The 24,657-nt window shown below is 39.1% G+C and overlaps 1 long non-coding RNA gene across 1 annotated transcript in view; it reads left to right on the top strand.

The window, feature by feature from the left end:
- Positions 1-24,111, top strand: part of LOC126272056 (uncharacterized) — a 28,120-nt gene extending 4,009 nt beyond the window's left edge. The window contains exons 2-4 of the long non-coding RNA XR_007549165.1: positions 23,190-23,325; positions 23,521-23,765; positions 23,853-24,111. This is a non-coding gene — a long non-coding RNA (uncharacterized LOC126272056). The remainder of the gene's footprint in view (positions 1-23,189; positions 23,326-23,520; positions 23,766-23,852) is intronic.
- The last annotated feature ends 546 nt before the right edge of the window (positions 24,112-24,657 follow it).

Below are 24,657 nucleotides of genomic sequence, written 5' to 3'. Positions count from 1 at the left end.
CCTACTTCAGAATAGCCTATGTCCGTGCGTATGTTTTCGTGGTACTGGGTTATTTAAGAGTCTCATGCTAGCCCACAACATTTAACAGAGTAAATAAGATTGCAGTATTCAGTATTTACTCTTTGGTTAATCACTGTAAATATAGAATTTAACAAAACTACCAATCCCGAATACCGCGATAACCCGAGGGACTGCAATGCCATATCGACTAGTGGGCTCACTCGGCAAAGTTCTTTGTAAATGTGATTCAATTTTGTAATCGCTAAAAATAACTATACACGCCCTCTCAGCCCACCAAGTTCCATTTCGTTTACTCATGGCTTTCAAGGTGCTACACTTCTTTGGTCAGGCAGTGTGTAATTTGGTGGATAGCAGAAAAAGTAGGTAACAAACTGAAAAGGTAATAAATGCAATTGTTTTCGACATGATTTGATAAACGGTATTGAAAAATGAAAGCGTCTCTAATAACGTAATTATTTACTGAAAAACTCTACTGCAATACAAATCGTTTCTATTAATTAGGGTGTTGTGTGATGTCCTTAGGTTAGTTAGGTTTAAGTAGTTCTACGTTCTAGGGGACTGATGACCATAGCTGTCAAGTTCCATAGTGCTCAGACCCATTTGTGCCATTAATTAGGAAAAGCACAAACATAGCTATAGCTTGGTGAATCATGAATTATTTGACAATAAAGTGGAGAACATTGTTATGAGTGTAATGCGGCAGGCACGTACGGACAGTCGCAGGAAAGTGACTGTAATCATGTAAGTCCCAGTAACTACAATGCTATGAGGTGGCAGTGCTGGAGCACCAAGATCTCATCTTGTTATATGTAGTGCTGTTATAATTCCTTTTCTTCGTCTATCAATCCGATCTAGACTAACTTGCTTTTAAGCTGCAGATATTCAAAGAGAAGCGAGGTAGAAATATCCTATACGCTCACCATTTAATATATATATATATATATATATATATATATATATATATATATTTCGTGGTTCCTTAAATTACTTAAGGGCTGTAGCAATTATTCTGACGATACCACCTCTCCCCTTACTTTCTTTGCACATTCGTGGAATCTTCGGGCGATACTGCGTATGTCCTCTTAATGAACCACTGAGAATTGTCATCGGAAGCGTATAAAACGGACAGTGTCATCAGTGTGAGGACAATATTGTTGCCATTAGTGAGATGTTTACCGAAAAATACATTTCAATTCTGGAACTGTCATCTGCTAGGTTGATTACGAGTTGATTTACAGCAGAGTCCACGAAGCCAACTAGGCGACGCGTTTTCTGACCTGTAATTCAACCTGTGAAAAAGCTGTTTGCCTTAGTTTCAGTGCAGTCGGCAGCTTAACTGTCTAGTTATTTCTCGGGCCAAATCTCTTAACTTAGCTCCACATCAGTTCTGTCGTGTTCATATTGTAATGGTACAGTGGAAAATGTAAAAACGCAGCATTTGTATTGTGAGCTTGATGCTGTGAAAATGATGGTTTTTCATGTTTCTACAACACTTATGTATATCTGTGGCAAAAAACAACGGACGTGGCACAAATAGAGTATTTGGTTCTTTATTTTTACCTTAAAAATTAAATTGTTATTTTAATTAGCTGTTAATTTAAGCAGCCTTTATTAACAATCTTTCATAAAAATCGACGATTAAGAACTTATATTTGAAATGAAAACAGCAATTTCCCGTGCTATATGTAATTAGAAGCAAGGAGACGCGCATTATTCATAAAAAATGATTATGACTTTTACAATTGCGAGATGCAGATATTTTAATTGAACGAGACAAAAATGGCTAGTGAGACTTAAACCAACGAAACACGAACTACAGTTGGTTAACAATCAACTACCCTACCGACTTCGCTATACATCAGATGCGGATGTATATGTTAACTGTATATAATACAGTCCCTCAGAAAATTTCAAAGCCCATTATTTCTGTAAATTTATGAAAAACAATAAGAACAACCTATTTCTCAGCACTTTTTAGTGTTTCACTACTACAGAAAGCAGCCTCAGTCATTTTCAAGCAGCGTCTTACCAGCGTGACAATCAGAGCACAACAGTGCAGAGACTGTGACTACACGATTTTTGAAATAAAAACAAATTAGCTAAAGCATCATAAAGGAAAACGGTGATGGCTCTTTACACATTTGAATATATTAAAGTTTAATTTAAGGTAACTTAGTAATAATAAATCTAATATACAAAGCCAGCCGGAGTGGCCGAGCGGTTCTAGGCGCTACAGTCTCGAACCACGAGACTGCTACGATCGCAGGTTCGAAAGGTTTGAATAGGTCGGCTCGAGCCCCCAAGTGGTTTGACACGAAAGTATATTTATTTGTTACAATCATGATAATTGAGCGGTCGCGAGATGTGGTTGGTCTCAATGTTTGGCTACGTTTTTCGTCGTAGGGTGCCAGCTCACACCCGTCGTAAAATCAATTTTAAGCTGAAATAGAATACAACAAAACAATGCATCTACATCTACATGTACATCTACATGTACATGGACACTCCGCAAATCACATTCAAGTTCCTGGCAGAGGGTTCATCGAACCACCTTCACGATTCTCTATTATTCCAATCTCGTATAGCGCGTGGAAAGAATCAACAAGTATATCTTTCCGTACGAGCTCTGATTTCCCTTATTTTATGGTGGTGATCGTTCCTCCCTAAGTAGGTCAGTGTCAACAAAATATTTTCGCATCCGGAGGAGAAGGATGGTGAATGGAATTTCGTGAGAAGATTCCGTCGCAACAAAATACGCCTTTCTTTTAATGATTTCCAGCCCAATTCCTGTATCATTTCTGTGACACTCACATATTTCGCGATAATACAAAACGTGCTACCTTTCTTTGAACTTTTACGATGTACTCCGTCAGTTCTACGTGGTAAAGATCCCACACCGCGCAGCAGTATTCTAAAAGAGGACGGACAAGGGTAGTGCAGGCAATCTCCTTAGTAGATTTGTAACATTTTCTAAGTATCCTGCCAATAAAATGCAGTCTTTGGGTAGCCTTGCGCACAACATTTTCTGTGTGTTCCTTCCAATTTAAGTTGTTCGTAATTGTAATACCTAGGTATTTAGTTGAATTTACGGCTTTTAGATTAGACTGATTTATCGTGTAACCGAAGTTTAACGAATTCCTTTTAGCACTCATGTGCATGACCTCACACTTTTCGTTATTTGGGGTCAATTGCCACTTTACGCACCATTCAGATATCTTTTCTAAATCGTTTTGGAGTTTGTTTTGTTCCTCTGATGACTTTATTAGCCGATAAACAACAGCGTCATCTGCAAACAACCGACGACGGCTGCTCAGATGGTCTCCCAAATCGTTCATATAGATAAGGAACAGCATAGGGCCTATAACACTACCTTAGGGAACGCCAGAAATCACTTCTGTTCTACTCAATGACTTTCCGTCAGTTACTACGAACTGTGACCTCTCGGACAGTAATCATAAATCCAGTCACATAACCGAGACGATATTCCATAAGCACGCAATTTCACTACGAACCGCTTGTGTGGTACAGTATCAAAAGCCTTCCGGAAATCCAGAAGTACGGAATCAATCTTAAATCCCTTGTCAATAACACTCATCACTTCATGTGAATAAAGAGCTAGTTGTGTTTTACAGGAACGATGTTTTCTAAACCCATGTTGACTGTGTGTCAATAGGCCGTTTTCTTCCAGGTAATTCGTAATGTTCGAACACAATATATCTTTTAGAATCCTGCTGCGTATCGACGTTAACGATATGGGCCTGTAATTTAGTGGATTACTCCTACTACCTTTCTTGAATATTGGTGTGACCTGTGCAACTTTCTAGTCATTGGGTACGGATCTTACGGCGAGCGAATGGTTGTATATGATTGTTAAGTATAGGGGTACTGCATCAGCATACTCCGAAAGGAATCTGATTGGTATACAGTCTGGACCAGAAGACTTCCTTTTATTAAGTTGCTTCACTACTCCGCGAACATTTACTTCTACGTTACTCATGTTGGCATCTGTTCTCGATTCGAGTTCTGGAATATTTACTTCGTCTTCTATTGTGAAGGCATTTCGGAAGGCTGTGTTTAGTAACTCTGCTTTGGCAGCCCTGCCTTCGATAGTATCTCCATTGCTATCGCGCAGAGAAGGCATTGATTGTTTCTTGCCGTTAACATACTTCACATACGACCAGAATCTCTTTGGATTTTCTTCTAGGTTTCGAGACAAAGTTTCATTGTGGAAACTCTTATAGGAATCTCGCATTGAAGTCCGTGCTAAACTTCGAGCTTCTGTAAAAGATTGCCAAACTTGGGGATTTTGTGTCTGTTTAAATTTGGCATTTTTATTTCGTTGTTTTTGCAACAGTGTTCTAACCCGTTTTGTGTACCAAGGAGAATCAGCTCCGTTTTTGCTAATTTATTTGGTATAAATCTCTCAATTGCTGCCGATACTATTTCTTTGAATTTAATCCACATCTGGTCTACACTTATATTATTAATTTGAAACGAGCGGAGATAGTCTCTTAGAAAGGCTTCAAGTGAATTTTTATCTGCTTTTTTGAATAGGTATATTTTTCGCTTATGTTTCGAGGATTTTGGGATTGCAGTGTCCAGTCCCGCTACGACAACTCTGTGTTCACTAATCCCTGAATTGGTTTTGATGCTCGTTATTAATTCAGGATTATTTGTTGCTAAGACAGGTACTGCAGCGAAATTTAAAATATTGAGTCACTCACGTTGATATATTTTTCTTCGAAATATTCGCTAAACACTTAAAAACGCAGTCTGGGAGCTCTTACGTACGAGCGGCCGTTAACAACTTATGCTAGAAAACTTCACTTTAAAATTCAAATGTCGCGACCACGGCACTCGAGCGTCTGTTCACAGATCACAAAATACGCTCTTGTCTGCTCTCCCAAACCACTATATTGCGCTCCACGTGATCGCTTTGGAACGTCGCTACATAGATCCTTGTCCCGGAAGGTGGCTACCAACCGACTACTACACCCACATACGCGGCACGTCCGACTCGAAGCGTTGCTCAGAACCAATTACGCTGTCATCATAGATGGCTACTCTATGCACCCTATAAACGATTGTCTAACTCAAGACAATGGTTAACAAAAAAAATTACGAATATTCTAAAACTAGACACAAAAACACTTATGATACATTGAAAAATATGGAAATTTTCGGAGCAATAACAATCTGAAGTCCGATTTTTTGTATCTGCCACCATTTGCCCACAAATAACGTTCTTTTGGGTTGATTTTGCTTTTCCCGTACTTTTGATACTAAAAATAAATAAACAAATAAATTACATACTTGATTACTTATCAACCTCTTTAAACTTTAGCATCCTGCCACTAGTTTCGTCTCTTTAAATTTATTTCTTGCCAAAAATACAGTTCCTCACAGTCGAATCCCATATTCCGACCTTTCATTCAAAAATGTTACACATTATGCAAAATTGGCTATGATTTCTCGATGCAGCTCGATTAGCCGCATCCGTAAACACTTTGTTCATATTAATTGGGCAAAGCATTGTCGAGATATTAGCTATCGAAATTTCCCATATTTAGAATTTTTTAGACAACAATAACTTTTAAACAATTACATATTTTGGTGGAGCGTCTAGATAATTTAGCTTAACATATTTTTCTGAACATAAGTGCCATCTCGCATCTCCGTGTTACTTTTACATTTGTTTTTATCAATTTTTCTCTGGAATATAAATTTCTCCAAGCGCGCAGACACGGCCATATGCGTCCCTGCCTAGCGTCCGCTCGGGTTTCCCCAAGGGAACTTAACGCTTGCCGTTCCCCACGGCCCCGTAGCAACCGCCAGCCACGTGCTCTGTGGTTGGAAACTGCCACTCTAATCTCACCCCACACCTTGTACGCTCACAAGCACTCTCCTCTGCATTTAACAGTGGGATTCCATATGGAATCTTAATTTTATCGCCCCTGCTTTTCATTTCAGCAAAGGTTGTTTTGACGTATCTGTACGCTGAGTCAGTCCTTCTGACAACCATTTCTTGAGCTAAGTGATTTGCATTTCTGGGTTTCTGAATTTGCCTCAACATTTTTGTACTTCCTTCTTCCATCGACCTTCTGAAGTATTTCTTCCGTTACCAATGGCGTCTTCGCCGTTACGTTCTTTGTACCCATATTTTCTTATCCAACTTCTGTGACTGTTACCTTTTAGAGATATCCATTCCTCTTCAACAGAATGGACTACTGAGCTATTTTATATCGCAGTATCTATAGCCTTAGAGGATTTCAACTTCTTTTCTTCATTTCTTTGAACTTCCGTAGCCCACTTCTTTGCGTATTGATTCTTCCTGACTGTGATTTAACGAACATTTCGTTCTCATGTAAGTATATGGCCGAAAGAGACGGCTTTCAGGGGACTGTGAAGCAAGTCCTCTCGTCTAGGACAGTGTGGCACAAAGAACGCAGATTCGCCACGAGATGGGGAATTTCAGGGGCTTCTATTGTGCTGAAATGATGTGAGGCTGATCAGTCGTAAGGGCTGTAGTGTGCGAATTACACAGACGAGAACCTACGTCACAGGGAAACCCCGTAGGAACTGTTTGGCCCAGGGAGGCGTAGTAATGTTAAATATGGCGGACTTAAGATCGACCATAAAGGGAAACATTTATTCTGCAGTAATTCAGGGAATGAAGACACAGTAATTTAAATCTACTATGTTTCTTGAATTTTCATGGTGGTCCCAATAAAACTTGAATACTGAACATATCCATAATAGCTTAGGACTTACTGTTAAAGTGAAATTAACAAGTTTTGTAACAAAGGCCTGAATGCTAAAATCTGAAACCTTTGGTCGATCTTAATGATCGACATTTCATTAAAATCGCATTATTAAAATGATAACTGTCGTAAATGTCAACTCTGTACTTCATTTGTTTAAAAGATATAGTAAATTTAAATTATTAGTATTTTCAGTTGAGCATCAGATCATCATTTCCTACACAAAACACATTGTACGATGACAGCAAGCCACATTATTGAATCATTAGGTAATAGAATATGTGTTGTTAAGTTTAATGCATAATAGCTACTTTTGTTCATTATTTATTTATCAGAAAGCACATTGGTGTAAGGCTACTGGCCATGACATTGATAGGAGGGAGAAAACTGTATTGGTTTTATGTAAAAGAATTTTACGTTTATTATGTAATGGTTAACATTCATGGTCGTGTCTGTTTGTTCTATATCGTGTCTCCCTACCATATCGCGCAGTGACTCTCTGAGCGTGGTTTTTAGGGAATTGACTAGTTTGAAGCTGGGACCTGTTGCTGGTAAGGAGACGCCAGACCACACATGACATGTAGAATTCAGAAGAATTCAGTGAGACTAGCGATGATATAACCAAATACTTAACGATTTCGCGTCAGCTCCACTGCACTCCCTGTAAAAGAATCTTAATACTAACTAAATTTAGTGGAAGGGGTTCAAGGCTTTCCTATTTTTAGTTCGCTGGTAAAATAACGTCGAAAAAGCAGTAAAGTTTACCACTGGAAATTTTATTCTACTCACAAAACATTGTTTATAAATTGCACTATTGATAAAAGGAAATGTTTTAATACAGGATGGTAGAAACCAACTGCATTCAACAAAAATGTGAACGAATATACCCTGAATGGGTTTCCAAGTTCTACAATGGTTCAAAGGATGACCTATGCCATATCACATCTATAATCTAGGTTTTAATTAAGTTTCACAAGATAGAAAACTATCAAAATGGTCTACAGTGACCCTCAATTATCCTTAATTACTTATCTACCTTGTCCTAAATTACAGTGGCTCATGTAGCTTCTCAATAATTATATAACAGAGAAATCATCGCATTCATTACCTTGTTGGTGTTCGTCAGGGGCGACGCGTAGCACAGCTCCGCTCACCTCGCCGTCTCCGTAGCAACTAACCTCTCTTTACTACCATTTACTGAAGTTGGTTTACAAAAAAACTATCTTGCTATGTTTTCATCTGACCAATCAGGGTCTCAATGTTAACCTTAAGCTCGGCCCACAAAAATTCTGTCTATCCAATGAGAAACGTTATATTTTTCATGCTGGGGCAATGTTTTTAAAGTTTGCAACGTAACAGAGACGCGAAAAAGTCTCACGCTAACACTAGCAGCTTGTGAGGTCCTTTTAGCGTTATCCTAAGACCTGTACTGTTCTTCTGGAGGACTCTATCTTTTAACATAACAGAGACGCGAGAAAGTCTCACGCTAAAACTTGTGGGTGGTGTTCCTTTTTTTGTGTTATCGTAAGATCTACACTGTTTTTCTGGAGGGCTCTAGCTTTTAACATGGGCGGGGGTGGTTCTTGACGTACAGCGACGTGTAAAAGTCTCACACTAAAACTTGCAGCTGTCGTTGTGCTAGTGGTTAGCTGGCGACATGGGGGTCCAGTCCGTCCCTTATCGTAGGGCCTTCTAGCTTAACACGGTTCTGCTCTCGGCTTCTGTTCACGTTTCTCCCCTCGGAACTGCGTCTGTCTCACGGTGGGAAGGTATGACATGCATTTAGCCATTCTTGTGCTAGTCTGTGGTATTCCATTTGCTCTCTAGTTACTCGTATTATTTTGGTTAATTTAATGTCACGATTTATTCGGAGCTATGTGAAATACTACTGGATTTGCTTATCACGTCAGGGTTTTCATGGAAGGTGTTGGATTTGCTTGACACCTTACATATCACCACCCTTCGAACTTAATTTTTGCACTGAATTTATTGAATGATAGAATCGTTGTCTAAGTCAGTTAAAAATGTTCTAATTTATCTATATTTTGTTGTGTACTGTTCAGCCACGTTATTCTGTTCTATGCTAGTTTGTATTACTAATTTATATTTTTATATTCTTCCACATTATAATTAAAAATGACAAGAGAAGAATATTTTTATGCTATTATTAATTTTTAATTATTTTCTTTCTTTATTTAAGTGGAAAGTTTGTTTTTTAAGAAGTCTGTTATCGAAAGTGAAGAGTCTTTCACGTCGGTTTTCTTAGATATATTGTTTTTATAAATGTAGTAATTAAGTAAAATCTATTCCTAACACATTTTTTAAATATCATGTACAAGTAAAATGTTTTTGTTTCTAGACACTCATTTCATCATTGTTACACTAACAAATAAGAATTATTTCCAAGAATTGCTTTGACAAAGAAATATACATACATAGGCATTGAGATATTATCCTAAAAAATGGTACAAATGTTTAAAAAAGGGAAAACATCCAACAAAATAATTTTTTATTCTTTGTTTTTATAATGAGAAAATAAGTAAAATATAGTTATTCTTTTATTTTTATGAGGAGAACATAAGTGGCATATTGTTTTAGTGTTTATTATGCCTTACATTTGTTCTTTATATACTGTCCATTTCAGAACTAATGACTTATTTTTATTGATAGTCTATTTTTTACTTAAGTCCATAGTCAATGACTGTTATTTTGTAGTTTATTAGCTGTCTGGTGGGCTTAACTTATTTAGTTTTTCACATGTTTCTTTTGCACAATTCCTACATCACATAATTTGATTTCACACATTCACACAATTCTATGAATATTTAAGCATTAGGGTGGCGAATGCTTTGCACAAAGGTGATGGACTTGAGTGAAATGGATGTGGGCACGTATTTGATGTACAGCTTTGTTCATCGTTCCCTGTTGGCTTTGCAAGTATGTGTTGCTGTTGTGGAGGTCCCATAATGGAATGGAGCTGTGAGTGCAGAATCTCGTGGTTTACAGGCTTTGTATGTGTGAAAGTCATCGTTATGTGTCGCTGAAAGCGGTCGTTTTTCGTTGTAATACTTCGCAAACGTTTAGTTCACAATAGGATAGGGATTTGGGAAGGTATGTCATCTATTTTTCACCCATCTTCTTTCTTGGTCTTGATCTTGCGAATCTCCAACTTCTGTTCTTCCTGCTTTTTCTCTGCTTCTTACTTGCTTCTTGGTTCTTCTCTGGGCAGGATCTGGAAATATTTATTGATAACTAGTCGCTTTGAAGTTCTCCTCCTAGTAACAGTTTGATAAATTGTTTGGGCGTGTCATTTTTACTTCGTGGAAGTTTTCTTGAGTTTCGTGCATCAGAGTGCTGTTTAATAGCAGTAGTGTGACTTTTACACATATTTTTTGCCAGTGGTGGCTTGCCCAAGCAGTCTTCTCGTCAGGCCGTTTTTTGCTCGCTCCGCCGAGTGGGGGCGTTTGGAGACCCTCTGGCGTTCGGCGTCCCGTCGCATCCCAGCAGGGTTCCACCTAGCAGGCAAATTTTGTTGCCCACTTTCGCTACAAGAAGGTCACTCTGTTGGTCTCGCTGTCCTTTCCCTTCTCTCGACGCTTCTGTCTTGTAGGAATCATGTCTTGCTAATTACGTCCTTTTCTTTCTTGATACTTTTTGCGTTGCAACTTGTGGGTCGTTGCATCTCTTCCTTGCTGGAGTTTTTACAATGGTTCTTACAAAAAGTTTTACTTATAATCATCTAATATGTGTCTAGTACCTACTTGTTTTACGCCTTCTTAAAAAGCTTTACAAATTTCGGCGCCCTTTCCATGTTACAATTCCAAGATATTTGGAGTCTTAACATCTATTCAAGAATCCTCAAATTCGTTTTTTATTTTTGTGTAGTGTCATGGTGTATAGCATTTTAGTATTTCATGCTGTTAGACTATCTACACTTTATCCCTTCACCTTAATCTATGGTATTATTGGTGTTATTATTGAAACTACTTTCTTTTTCCCACCTTCCTCTCTTCATTCTTCTTTCTCCTGATGATCTTAGCTGCAAGATAATCTTGATATATTGTGCTGATTATTTACCAGTAATAAAATTAATATTCAAACTTATACTGTAAGTGTTTAATACTGCCAGTCTTGGGTAAAAATACCTCTGCTTTATCTCGTAAAATACCCTCTAATTCTCTTTTACTGTGTTCCGAAGTACCTTGAACTTCTTGCGATTTTTCTTCGATTTCTTTATGGACTTCTAACATGAGTTGAGGCAATTCCTTCTTTTGTGCATACCATTCTAATTCTTCATCCTCTTTATCTCGTGTCATTCTTAATTGTTTGTTTATAACTAGTATTACTTCTAATTTTAGCTTTTGCTCAAAGAGAAGTGTGACATTCCCGAATGTTACGCTACCTTTCCCCATATCTATTATTGCTCGTCTTTTATTTAAAAAATCTGCACCTATAATCAAGTCTACAGTTAGTTTAGGTATAATCATGAAGTTGGCTTTGATCTTTTGACCTTGGCATGAAAGAGTTAACCTTGTTTGTCTCGTAACTTCTGCAGCATTGTTTCTAATAGGACCTCTTACTTTAATCTTATATGTTTCCAGAAATGGCAATTCCTCACTGGCATTTCACTGCATGAATAAATTTTCTGAGGTCACAGTCAGTTCACTTCCGCCATCAATTACAATATTGACTGGGATATGCTTTACCATGGCCTTCACAATTGGTTGAATTTAAAAGGGTTGCTTCTGTTCTTCTTCTTCTTGCATCAACGAATCCTCCACTGAATCATACTTGAGTCTTTTTAGGAATTTCCCTAGTGAATTCGAACTTTCTGTAGGATAAGTTTCGACTGCTACTTCTCTGTCTTTTATTTCCTCTTCTCTATATCTTCCTTCATTTACGCTTTCTTCAACATCCTCTACTTTTTCCTCATCCTCGTCTATCTTCTCCTTCTTCGTCGCTACTTCCACATAATCGCATCTAAATGCTCTAATTACCGCTTCATAACTTCCTTCATTATATACGTTGGGTTGTGTGCCCACTGGAACTTATTTTCAACTTCTGTCGACTGCGCATTATCCTCATTGAATTCGCTTTCCCTGGTTTCCATCTCAAATAGCTCTGCAATACTCATTACTTTGTCCTTTACTCCTACATTCGTTGTGCATGCCCCTGGTAATTCATCTTCCTCGTCAGTAGTCTCCCAATTAATTTCGTCCCAACACGATATTGTTATTTTCTTGTCTTCGTTTTCATCTGATACCTGCGGATTTGTTTCTTCCTTCTTCTCTTCTCGTGATAAGATTTTTACTTCTCTGTTCAAGGTACTGCAATTGTCCTGGGTCGGTGCGTCATTCTCTTTAACATGGGCACTTAGCTGTCAATTCGAACGTTTATCGGAGTATGATGGTCTTACCTCCATCTCTTCTATCTGTACTCGATTTTCTTGTTTAGCCTGTTGATAGTGGTTTCTTTTTTGATGATTTGTCGGTCTATTGATTCTCCAGTACCAGTTCCGGTTGTCGTTATTCCCTCTGTAATGGTTGTTGCCGTTCCTGGGTGAATTATAGTTATTGCCATATTCTCTACTAAATCCATAACCGGTTCTTTGTTGAAATCTATTGTCGTTTCTTGGTGCGAAGTTATCACTTGGTACGTAATTATTGTTTCTTCGTACTGTGTCTTGTGGATTCCATTGCTTTTTGCTTTCGTTTTCACGTGCGCTTCGTCTTTTTCTTGGGTCATCTTCCGAAAATATGAACTCTAGTTCCCTTAGAATACCTTTAAATGCTTCGACGTCATTGCCTCCACGACCTACTAATGATTGCTGGTATTTCAATGGTAGCTTCATCGCGCATAATTTAATCAACTCTCCGTCACTGTATGGTACATCTTTTCTTTTCCATTAATTCGAAAAATTTCACGGGACTCTTCTCTCCTGAATTTTCAAAATATGGTTTCTGTAATAATTCGTACTTCACTCTGTGCTGTGCTTCGCTGGACCAATATCGTGAGAGAAACTTCTCTCTGAAATCTTCGTACGATCGGCATGCCGCTGCTACATTCTGCTTGGTTTCTGCCACTATTCCTGACATGTGTGCACATATAAAGTCTAATTTGTGTGCTAGCGTCCAGTGTTCTGGTAATTCTACTCGGAATTGATCAATAAAAGTTCGTGGATGTAATGAGTTTACTTCTCGAAAGTGTTGAAATTATCTGACTGTGGGGAAATGATCGTTGTGGTACTTCGTCATAGTTCCATATGAAATTCGCTATTCTTCACCACTTTTGTTTCTGATCATTTCTCTCGTCGTTCTTTCCGGTTGTGGTACATTCATTGGATATTGTCCTCTGTAACTTTCGCCTGCCCTTTCCTAGTATCGTTGGAGTGGTACGCAATAATTTTCTTCCATGGGTTGTGAACGTGTAGCTGAATGCATTGCACTGTACACTTCGCGACCTGGCTTTCCCTTGTCACGTATTGGTTGGGTATTTTGTCTGGCTAACCTTGACGCTTCATTGCACGATCCAGACTGTCTTGAAACATACATTTGTGGTTCTGCATGTGTTTGTGATGACGTTTGTTGATCAAGAATTTCGAAATGTGTTTGTTGCTGGGCAGGCTGTCTGATTTCACGTATGTTACTTTCCGCCTGTGATAGGAATCGCAAATGCGTAATATCTTTGTTAATTGCTTGTTTTTCCAGTGCTGTCACAGATACGGATGTGGTTGCAAACTCTGTGCTGGTTCGATCCTATTCACTACGCTCTTCAATGGTTTGCAACAACTCTGTTCGCAATTTCTGAAATTGTCACTTCGTTTGCGCTTCTATTTTGACTATGCGGTTATCATATCTTTTCAGCGCTGCTTTTGTGATACGTTTGTGTAACACACTGTTTTCAACAATTTCACGCGCTGTACCTGCTGCTTGTCTAGTAATTTCGTTTATCTGTTCCTCTACTTTCTTGACTTCTCCGTGGGTGTTGTTACGTAATGTTTTGATCTCGTCCTGAATGTCATTACGCAATGTTTGTACGTCCGCTTGTACCTTGTCAATGTCTGTTCTCAATTGATTGTGACGTGTTATTAAGTTTCCTATCACTTCTCGAGATTCTTTTGCCTCGTCTTCAATACAACTTAGGTATAACTGATTTTTTTGTTTTGTTCTTTAATCTCACGAATTTGTCTCGTGGTTTCTGCATTCTGAATTTGAATTTGGTTCTCTATGTCTTTATTATTCCTTGTCATGGTTTCCTTAATTTGTTGTAATAATTCTGCCAGATTGGTGGGTTCTATTTCGTTTTTTTCCGACGACCTACGCTCTGTGTTTTCGCCCAAGTGTTGGTTCGCAACCGATTGCATTGAACTGTTCTGTGACACGTTTCTGCTCACGTTCCTTGTACTCTGTGGTGAGGGAGCTCTGATTACTTGTACTATGGGTTCTACGTATTCAAGATGAAAGTTAGAATCCTCATCGACTGCTTCTCTACTTTCCTACTACTCTGTCGTATGGTGACCTAGGTTTTCTGTGCCTTGGCGTTCATTATCCTCGTTATGGGGCGTTATATGTCCTATTTCTCGCTATACTGCATCGTCTATTGTACTGTCCTCTATTCTCTGTCCATTTTCATGCTGGGTCTCGACCTCAATTCGGTCAAGGTCTTGATCTGCCATTCCTAATCACTCCGAATCCCTTATTTTCTGTTTTAAAAGCAATTCACGCGCCCTACTTCGCGTCAACATGCGCTCATACGATCTCACGCGTTTCATAAACTTTTTGTTCACACGACTTGACAAACCATTCACTTACTTGTTGGGTCAGAACCAACTTGTCAACGATGTATCCGCCACCTGTGGGCTTGCATTTGAGAGAAAACGTAATTCTAACAATATTAAAATTCGTAACTTAATTATGCTATTGTCTCTGCTATAATGTCTCTCTTGAATACTTTCTTACTATCTATCGCTGCAGCTACTGTTTTCGACTATGTATAACTTTAGAAAAAAATTTATACTACGAAACTGAGTGCAGTTTAGCTGAAATCATTAAGTATTTGGTTATATCATCGCTAGTCTCACTGAACCTGGGACCTGTTGCTGGTAAGGAGACGCCAGACCACACATGATTGAACTCTTCTGAATTCTACATGTCATTTGTTTATAAACTACACTATTGATAAAAGCATATGTTTTAATACAGGATGGTAAAAACCAACTGCATTCAACAAAAATGTGAACGAATATTCCCTGAATGGGTCTCAATGTTAACCTTAAGCTCGGCCTACAAAAATTCTGTCTGTCCAATGAGAAACGATATACTTTTCGTGGTGGGGCAATGTTTTTAAAGTTTGCAAAGTAATAGAGACGCGTAAAATCTCACGCTAAAACTTGCAGCTGGTGTGGTCCTTTTAGCGTTATCGTAAGATCTATACTGTATCCATATAGAATTCGCAGCATTCCTCACCTCAATGTAGTACACGTCGAAACTTTGAGAACCAGAAAAACCAAGGGCAATCAACATATTTCCAATATTAAACCCTTTAGTGAATGAACATACTTTACGATTTATGACATTGTAATGCCATTTCTTGACCTTTATATGACCACTTATGTCATTATATCTATGTGACTACTTACTGATGATGGTCATATTTTTTCTTGTAAATTGCCTAGCAAGGTAAAGTTAGCAGGTCGCTTTTCTTGTCGTTATATATCAGACCGTGCACGTTTTCCATTTTTTTTGTGTATGTATGATTGTTTGCCGATCGAAAGTAGAATTTTGTCTGTATGCAATATGAAATCTTTAAGATTTAACAAACAAGTTGACTTTGACATTTTTCCTTATGATATCTCAATATATTGACTAATCTACATTTTTTTCTACTACATTATGATACTGTGTGTAAATTTTTTCACTTGAAAATTGTCTATGATTTTGACCTAATACCATTTCTGTCATGCTGTGCTATGTGATTAGTCATATCACTAGAAACAAGTTTTTATTTAAGGGTATCTGATTTAAATGCAAGATATTAATCCATGTTAATCATTTTCAGAAAGCAATAACGTGTAAAAGAAATAAATTAAACAACCACAGTGGTTTACTATGAAGTGGAAGTTTAACCATCGGAATGAACGAAAGAAAATGCGATACCATGTCATGAAAAGTAAATGGATCAGAATTAACAAGCATTAACAAGAATATACTATACACACTGCATAATAGAAGTCTTAACTAATTATTTTTCTTTCAGAATACGAGGCGATTGATGCAGGCTATCAGACAGAACTGCACATGTTAATTTAAGTGATGAAATTTGCTAAAAGTAAGAAACTCTATAATATATGAAGTAATGAATGATAATGAATATTTGTATGAGGAGAATGGTAATATGAATATGAATAATGAAGTGTCAATTTTTTGCAGATGATAATAAATGATGATGAATAGTTATATGAAAAATATGGTAATGTGAATAATGACATTTTTCTTTGCAGATGATAATAAATGATGAATAGTTGTATGAAGAATATGGTAATATGAATAATGAAGTTTTTTCTTTGCAGATGATGATAATGATGGAGTTTACATATTTTCTATTAGTTAAGAAGTGCTATGTAGTTATTTAAGTATTTGTTGCAGTTCATTTTGACAGTATGCCTTATGTCACATAGTATAATGATTGAATGTCTTGGGAAAGACAGAGTACGTACATATTAAGTACATGTTTCATTACCTGTTAATTCGAAATTTACTATTTCTTCAGCATAATATACACTTTTTTTTCTTTCAGGTCAATAATCCATTTTGTATTTTTTCCAGGAGAACTTTTCATGATATTAATATGCTATGAACAGTTAGTTATTAAACGTGTTCTACTACTTCCACTTTTTTTTACCAAGTTGTGTCTATCATTTATGAATGTGATCGCATGTACTCTACTTGTTTCATAACCTTGCTACAACTGACTCATGACGAATGAGGTTATTAATCCTTATTTCAGCAATAAATCAAAAGCAAATACTTTCATACCCCAGCAATTGATTATCGATCCCAATGCAATGCACTACTAGCACAAAAAAATGTTTTATTTCCAGTCCCAACTATTACCAGTATACAACTAAATAATGCTACCATTTTAATATATATTTCTAGTCCTAAATATAATGCAAAATTTTCTGATGTATTGATTCCATTATGTCTATGTATTATTCAACTTAACACCTTGAGTATACTAGTTCCAATGTCTTACATTTTAAATATGTCTTATGTCACTTGCATATATAAACACTAGTAACTTGCTGCTACACGCAATAACTCTTGTTTTGAATGATGACTTCTGAATAATGCATAATAAATTCTTTGTAAATAGACAATGAGTGCCAATAATTACTGTAATAAGATGACTTACGAATAATGTTCTGTAATATTCCATACATACTACATAAATGTTTAGTAACTGGCAAATGAATGCCAATGATTACTGTAATGACATGACTTTTGTGTGAATGCTATACCAATGATTACTATTATGAGATGACTTATGAATGATGTTTTGTGATACTCCACATATACTACATCAATGTTTTGTAACTGGCCAATGAATGCCAATGATTACTGCAATGCAATGACTTATGATGTTACATAATACTCCATATGTACTACATAAATGCTTTGTACCTATCGAATGAGTGCCAATAATTACTCAAATCGGTTGATACACTAGTGTAATTCTGAATGATGACTATCATATGACTTAATGTGTCCTTCACCTTCTGATCTAGTTACCACAAATTACTGTGATATCTGTATGTCCTGTCCATCCTCATGATCATGGAGCACTCTATTTGGTTTTTGTACTAATTCTACATTGATGTAAGAGTATGAATTATAGAAGAATGTGGTGTTGACATCAAGTTGTCCACCACTCTGACCGAAGGAGATGTTATTATGATCCTACTGTTTGGTGTACCTAATGTACTACCAAAATGATAACATTGAATATTAATGCAACATTTCAGTGTCTTGGCTACACTGATAAATATTTCAGTGATGAGAATTTCAAATTGTCTCACTTTGTGTTGTGCTTCTGTAGAGAGATATAGACTTTCAGTGCAGCTACGTGCAACCCACTGTGCCACAACCATGATGCTATACTTCCCATTTCTTTCCCAGTTTATGTAAAAATGCTATGCTAAAAACTTACACAGTGCATGTGCACTTAATTTCATCTCTTAATGTGATCAGTTCATGTACAAATGTTAAAGACTTCTACAGTGCGTGTGCACCTTATTTCACTTCTTGATATGTATAATTCATGTAAAAATACTAAAGACTTTTACAGTGTGTGTACCCTTTATTTTATTTCTTAATGTATTCAGTTCTTGTAAAAATATGTTAAAGGCTTATACAGTGCGTGTGCACTTCTTTATCGTTTCATTGGTCAATATTATTCGCAACAATCACTAAATCCGCTAAAATCTAACTAATTTTTATGGACTAAGTTTTGCAACTGGTTCGTTACAAGGCCCCAAGGCGTCGTTTACTCAGAACGCGCCACTCCAGGCTAGCACAGCGTTACACGTGCCTCGCAGCTGTTCCGCTATCTACGTGCCACAGCGCACACTGCTGCTATCTCAGCACTAACTTCAAACTTGCTTCTGTCGCCTCTGTCTGTTTCTGCCTCCAGCCAGCTTCATAACGCTACCTGTTTCCCCCAGTACAGAGCCTGATAAATTTTTTCACCATTCTGTATTATATGCTTTTTGCATGCTTAACAGTGTTCAGCGATGTCCGATCCATTATGCGTTGTCAGTTGATAGCTAGTTAATAATTGGTGTCAATAACTTATATATTTTTTTCTTCGCTTATGGTTGTATATTAGGTGTACATTTTATCATCATTTTTCTGCTCAGCAACGCCCTTGCTATATCGCATTGTTTTGCTTGCATGTATTTTTATAGTTTATGTCATTTGTGTTGTATAATATATACTTGTGCCTTATATTGCCAACCCCAGTATGTAAAGGCCCACCACAGCTCTGGATTTTAGATATATTGCCTTGCACCAATACTCCCATCATATAAGACTCCCCCTACAGTCGGGATAAACGACTTAATGAGTTACGGATTCTAGAATCCTATTATGACCCATGTTCGTGCCCAGAGCCGGACTGGCACGTTTAGAAGTGAGTGAAGCACCCGAGTTACATAAAATACCCAAAAGAGAAGAGTTGAATGCGCTCCTGAAGTTGAGAAGAAGTGCGCTACCCTCTCGCTGCAGAGCGGTAAGCGAGAGAGATTTTGCGATAGGAGAGATGTCATTAAGTTTCACCCAAGTAAATTAAGAGTGGCAAGCACTCCACTTGCGTATTACACATTTAAGAGTTCACGCAGACGAATTTAGGTTTCGCTGTTATTCACCCTACTTCTTACGAAGTAATTGATTGAGGAAGTGAAGTTGTTACGAGCGAGCACGAAAATCGACACCGCTACCATTTGGGTACAGTGCCCCGCCGTGCGTTTAGGAAGTAAGAGACACCTGTTTGTTTATTCAAACAAACACGCCTATGATGCTCAAAGATGGAAGCTCCCGCTGAAAAAAGCACTTGTTTTTTTATGATTTGGGCCCATGACGTGACGTCATCGTCCAAGCACCGTAACGCGCTATCTTGTTGATACTGTACACTACAGTAGATTATGGTACACTATTGCAGTAGTTCGCGCCACTGTTTTTCATAACTCATCCTGTTATTGCAGGGATCTTAGGCATTTTGTAGTAATTAACCCCCACGAGATGTAAACGCCCTATGTCCTCCTCGCCCATGCATTGCAACGGGTTCCTACCTTTGCTTTGAGTTGCTCGTTCCCACCTAAACCATTACTTTCTACCTCCCCCATCCAGGGCCGTGTGCCTTACATGTTGCGGTTAGCTCCCTCAAGAGTGCCCAGCTGATCGGTTTATTCTTTCAGTTTTCGCTTGCGTAAACCGATCGCCTTCCTATCTCTTTCTACTAAGTGTCATTGCCCCCCCCCCCCCCCACCGAGGGCGTTAGACCAGACCTGTTTAGTTGAGTCCAGATTTAGTTGAATCGGTTTCTTACACTCCTGCTAGGCCCCCACCGAGGGCGTTAGACCAGACCTGTTTAGTTGAGGCCAGATTTAGTTGAATCGGTTTCTTACACTCCTGCTAGGCCGGCGGTAGGCGACCGATTCTGCTGTAGAAGTCCCTATGGGCGGTACACCCTACTGCCGCATCAGTCGCTGATGATATATATAATTTTTTTTTCTTTTTTTTGCCCTCCCCTTTATCTCTTACCCTACTGCTTGGTCAACTTTTATATTCTGTCTTTTTCCGTCCTTCTGTCAGGGAAGGGTAATTTGGCTACGCCTTCCGGCAGGACAACAAGAACTGATGGTTCAAATGTCTTCTGAGGTCATCAGTCGCCTAGAACTTAGAACTACTTAAACGCTAAGGACATCACACACATCCATGCCCGAGGATGGATTCGAACTTGCGACCGTAGTGGTAGCGCGGCTCTAGACTGTAGCGCCTAGAACCGCTCGGCCTCTCCGGGCGGCCAAGAACTAATATAACCCTGTATATTAGACACGCTTTTCCAGCCGTTTTCTAGGGGTAACGCTCCTCCCTTGATTGCAGTGGCACATAAACTACTTTCTGAGGTATTACCGTTGCAAAAATTTTCGTTTCGGCTAGTTATCCGAGCAAGTGTCCGATCATCCAGTAGACGTGTGTATCCGATACCATATCTCCGTACCCTGCAACTAGAAGGTATCACCACTGAATCAGTTTTATTCCGAAACCAGTTACTTGAGGCTGTTCCCGAGTATACTCCATTCCTTACTCTTTAACACGACACGTTCCCGGTTCGCCGCGGGTGGGCCTGTCGGAATCGCTGGCCAGTATGTCGAGCGACCCTGGAGTTGCGATCGCGGACGGCTGTACACGAATATACCCAGAATAAACTCCGCGTTAAACGCAACATGATTTTTCCCGTTGGTAAAATCCCTTTTCTTCCTGAAACCCAACGTCAGTAGTAAAACTTCCGATTCAGCGAATCACTTACGAAACCCCTACATATAGCGAATTCCACCTACGCATTGATTGTAGGCATTTATTAACGCAACCCCTCATTGTTACACTTTTTCCGATCAAGATGACGAGTAAACACGACCATACGCCCGTCATCCCCTCACTACACCGTTGCTACTAACGTCTACCCTTACAGTAGATAGTGTCGGAAGTTCCATGCGGCTTTTCGCGGATGATGCTGCAGTATACAGAGAAGTTGCAGCATTAGAATATTGCAACGAAATGCAGGAAGATCTGGAAAGGATAGGCACTTGGTGCAGGGAATGGCAACCGACCCTTAACGTAGACAAACGTAATGTATTGCAAATACATAGAAAAATGGTTCAAATAGCTCTGAGCACTATGGGACTCAACTGCTGTGGTCATTAGTCCCCTAGAACTTAGAACTACTTAAACCTAACTAACCTAAGGACATCACACACATCCATGCCCGAGGCAGGATTCGAACCTGCGACCGTAGCAGTCGCACGGTTCCGGACTGCACGCCTAGAACCGCGAGACCACCGCTGCCGGCACATAGAAAGAAGGATCCTTTATTGTGTGATTATATGATAGCGGAACAAACACTGGTAGTTGTTACTTCTGTAAAATATGTGGGAGTATGCGTGCGGAACAATTTGAAGTGGAATGATCATATAAAATTAATTGTTGGTAAGGCGGGTATCATGTTGAGATTCATTGGGAGAGTCCTGAGAAAATGTAGTCCATCAACAAAGGAGGTGGCTTACAAATCACTCGTTCGACCCATACTTGAGTATTACTCATCAGTGTTGGATCCGTACCAGGTCGGGTTGACGGAGGAGATAGAGAAGATCCAAAGAAGAGCGGCGCGTTTCGTCACAGGGTTATTTGGTAAGCGTTACGGAGATGTTTAGCAGACTCAAGTGGCATACTCTGCAAGAGAGGCGCTCTGCATCGCGGTGTAGCTTGCTGTCCAGGTTTCGAGAGGGTGCGTTTCTGGATGAAGTATCGAATATATTGCTTCTCCCTACATATACCTCCCGAGGATTTCACGAATGTAAAATTAGAGAGATTCGAGCGCGCACGGAGGCTTTCCGGCAGTCGACCTTCCCACGAACCATACGCGACTGGAACAGGAAAGGGAGGTAATGACAGTGACACGAAAAGTGCCCTCCGCCACACACCGTTGGGTGGCTTGCGGAGTATAAATGTGGATGTAGATGTAGTTCTTTGGACTGTTCCGTAACTATTTATTCTTTTTCTGTCCATACCTTCTGTTCTCGTAAGTGGTAGTTTCTTGATTGGTTAACTCAATGCACGACGATACGAGATGATTTCCGTCTGTTAGTCCCCAGAGGGCAGCGAAGTTTTGTTGATGACGAAAAAGAATTGATTTGTTTTACCCCTGTAAGTTGATTTGTGTACAGGCAAGAGGTTATGTGTGTGCTGTTGTGGGTGATGTTAAATGGTCTGTTTTATGCTGCCAGCCCGAGGGCAGAGCAAAATTGTTAGCCATGATTCACTTTACCATGTAGCGAGTTGATACAAAGTCGTTAAAATTGCATGTTATGCTACCAGTGAAAGCTTACTGTAAGCAAAGCATGGTGCAAACACGCGGACCGGCACAGTTGTCGTCTTGCGATAAACCAGTCACGGCCCTGAACGATACCACTTACTCCCTATTCTTCACCTTTTCTGCCGTAATTAATTCTAATTTTCATATGATTTATTCGCCATTCACTGTATAAGTTTTGAGTGACAATGTTTGGAGAGTATTATAAAGAATATAACTCTGTTACGAATACTTTCGAGCAACCCAGCCCTACCGTGTGCTACTTAACGGTAGCGGTTCAGTATATAATAGCTCTGCATGTAATATCACTGCCGTCGCTGAGGAGGTGTTTGCACGCTTGTCCTACTTCTGTATATACACCCCTCTGGAAAATATCTTTATTGGCTTTTCACCACGAGTAGCGTTTAGAAAAGGACTTTTTGCGCGACTTCGGTCGCCCCCTTCTGACCTCCCTGAACAGCAATCTCCTAGGGAATACCATGTTAAGTTGTGAAATGGGAGCAAGAGTGTTCCTTGCTGCCCCCATACTGTACTAGTCAGTAAAAGATAGTAGTAAGAAGAAAGGAATAGTAAATAGGTAAAATCTACCCAAAAGAAGAGGTTCAAATGGCTCTGAGCACAATGGGACTTAACCTTCACGCACTCGCGCCGGCGGTGAAGTGACCGCCTTTTTGCAATTTCGCGCCATACTTACTCCACAAAAAGGTAACGAGGCGGCGGGAGGGACATGTATTCTCTAGCTGCACCTTTTTCCGACAGATGCTGCTCAAAGTTCGTCCAAGTCGCACCTCTCTACTTCTCAGGACAAGTTCAAATAGGTCCGAACACGTTCTTCGGTCTGCTTACCTCCTTCCGAGCGCTTACGAGACTTTGTTCTACTCGTCTACTTCGGAATGTAAGTATTTCTTTTTGTAATTCCCCTATAATTCCTCAATTTTATAGACTCTTCCAATTCTCTAGTGAAAGCGCATTACTCGCACTTTCTATAAATTTTGCCATTCACAAATTCTGTTTTTCTTTCTACTTTAGCACTTCGACATTCTAAGAAATTTCTGTTCGTAAAAATAACAATTATTTTTATTTTTTAAAGGGAAAGACGAAACTTTACGTCTGATGTCATACATAGAAACTTGGCTGAATTGGAGAGAGAGGAAGCAGAGGGTAAAGGCCAGGAGGAATCCCTAGAAGATGACGATTCCGATGACCCAGATTATCAACAAGAAAGGACTGAAGATGATATTCATCAGAGTGAGTCGGAAATCGATTTGTAAAACGGGGGAGAAAATGACATCGATCAACAAGAGCTACCAACAAATGACTTCAAATTTTATATAGGTAAGGACATGGAAACTATTTGGGCTAGTAGTGCCAATATTACCAGCACAAAATCAAAGTCAAAAAATATGATTAAAACTCTACCAGGTTCTAGAAGAGAAGCCAGACAATGTGAAACTCGACTGGAAAGTTTTCAGTGTATAACAACTCCCGAAATGGTAGAAGGGATCGTAAGGTAAACGAATATTTATATTGGAAGGCAAAAATTGGCACGTCAAGCACTGGCAGAAGGAAGCAGTAACTCTGAAGTACGTGAAAGGGATTAGAAGCCGACAACAACGCCTTTTTTCAAAGCAAAATTAGCTTTTCTTGTGACGAGTTGACAGTGAATAATTCTAGTCTTAAGTATTACATTGTATAGTCCCAAGATATTACAATTAAAGAAATGTTCTTATATTTCATTTGGGTATTTGGCTTCCTTTTTGTATTCCATTGTATATTTTATTGATAAATTAATAATTTTGATTACAAATGTGTTTGCAATATTGTGTGAGATATCCTACGTCGATACCTTATGGAAATATGACCTTTAAAAACGGAAAACCTCAAGAGATTGACGAAAACTCTCGGGCAGTTGGCCGACCGCCCGCGCGTCCGCCCCCATGACTATTTCTAGCGCGAGCGCATGAAGGTTAACATCTGGGACCATCAGTCCCCTAGAACTTAGAACTGCTTAATCCTAACTAATCTAAGGACATCGCACACATCCATGCCCTAGGCGTGGTTCGAACCTGCGAGCGTAGCGGTCGCGCGGTTCCAGACTGAAGCGCCTAGAACAGCTCGGCCACTCCGGCCGGCAAAAGAAGAGGCAACAAAATATGAGTGCGAAGTGCTCCACCAGTGTTAACCCCTTCCGCACTCCTTCCTCTTGATCTGTGCGTCGACCCTTCCG

This window comes from Schistocerca gregaria, chromosome 5 (assembly GCF_023897955.1).
Source record: "Schistocerca gregaria isolate iqSchGreg1 chromosome 5, iqSchGreg1.2, whole genome shotgun sequence".
Lineage (NCBI taxonomy): Eukaryota > Metazoa > Arthropoda > Insecta > Orthoptera > Acrididae > Schistocerca > Schistocerca gregaria.
Note: the sequence above shows the minus strand (reverse complement) of the source record. Positions and strands in the feature narration are given on the sequence as shown.